Raw genomic sequence first — 1,607 nt, 5'->3', positions numbered from 1 at the left:
TCACTCTTTCACTAAGTCCGTGTAGCAACACTGAAAACGAATGGTATACGAATTCCTTAAAGTTCATTTTCGTGGAGCCAAATTTTTTAGTAACAACAATCGAAACGAACTTTCAAAACTTATTTTGAAGACAAATAAGCGTTGAGGAATCCTTAGATGATTTAATTGGCTTTTAACGGTCCTCTTCGACCGCCAAATCCCACGGTCATTGTTGAGATGATTTACTTCCTGTTGGTTGCAGTATGTCTCTTGTACTGTGCAATCCTATGCGGTTTGCACTTACAGACATCGCCTTCTTCCTTTGAAAAGGGGCTAGTTTATTACGACATAATCACGTTGACATATCGGTTCCCATTAGATCACCGAAGTTAAGCAACGTTGAGCCTGGTCAGTACTAAAATGGGTGACCATTTGAGAATTCCAGGTACTTTATGTGCTCTCCGCTTATCTCGGCATCGTTTTCAATCGTCCTGGACCTCTCTTTACCACAAAACTCAAGAAGTATGGTGAGGATTGCGCAATCCCTGCCTCACAATTATACCTGCAGCTAACCTTACATTACCTATTGTCTCTTAAGACTGAATGAAGGCATTGAGTTTACTACTAATCGCATGAGGCGCCTCTATTTTAGAATACTGATGGGTTTGTTCAGCCATTTTTCAGACCAAAGTGCGCTTTCCCATTGTTGTTGGTTCTTTAAATCCTACTTTCCAACCCTTGTGTCACATCATCCCGCCGTGGAAGGGAGATGAATAAATTAACGGTCCTACCACATGTTTCGCCTCCCAACACCTTTGTATCCGTCCAGTGGATCTCCTAGATGCCAGCTTTGATATGCGCCTATCCTTCATGCGGTAGACATGTACAAACCAGCACAGCCCGTGTTTCCTGATGAGGGTGAACATATTGGAAACGCTTGTGAACGATAGGATATCTGTGTTGGGTACCTTACGCTGCCAAAATATGCCAAGGACGCGACGAAGACTACGCACGTGGAAGGTGTAATAGTTTTTAAATATCGAGAAAATGTCGGTAGGTTTGTTTGTTTGCTTATTAAAGAACCTTACAAAAGTCGATGTTATATTAATAGATAAACAATAAGTGAATTCTAAACTCAAATATTTCACATGGTTTCAACTCTAAAAACAGAATATATTAGCCAACGTACATGGGTGAAACTACACATAGAAAATTTTTTGTTGCTTGCCTTGAAAACCAGGATTTGGAAACTACGCTTTAATTGGGCTTGAAAAAAAAAAAGAAGAAAATCTTGAAACGAGTTTTATTGTCGGCAATTAATCATTTCGTTGAATAATAATAATAAACATAATAATAATAATAATAATAATAATAATAATAATAATAATAATAATAATAATATATATATATATATATATATATAAGTGAAAATGTCTGCGTGTGTGTCTGTCTGTCTGTGTACACTTCCCTACCAAATAACTCTGTCAGTTTTCGGTCTACACACTCGAGATAAAGGGTATTGAGAATTGGGAGAATCCTTGTAATCGATTTTCGGCCAGAAATTTGGCGGTTAAGTAGTCAAAGCTCAACGATTTGACCTTTAAGAACTCTACCAAACTCCTCCGCCA

General features: G+C 38.1%; 1 pseudogene; it reads left to right on the top strand.

The window, feature by feature from the left end:
- The first annotated feature begins 325 nt into the window (after window positions 1-325).
- Window positions 326-436, top strand: LOC145291638 (5S ribosomal RNA; annotated as a pseudogene).
- Window positions 437-1,607: the final 1,171 nt, after the last annotated feature.

This window comes from Euprymna scolopes, chromosome 12, assembly GCF_053919585.1.
Source record: "Euprymna scolopes isolate OS-2025 chromosome 12, ASM5391958v1, whole genome shotgun sequence".
NCBI lineage: Eukaryota > Metazoa > Mollusca > Cephalopoda > Sepiida > Sepiolidae > Euprymna > Euprymna scolopes.
Note: the sequence above shows the minus strand (reverse complement) of the source record. Positions and strands in the feature narration are given on the sequence as shown.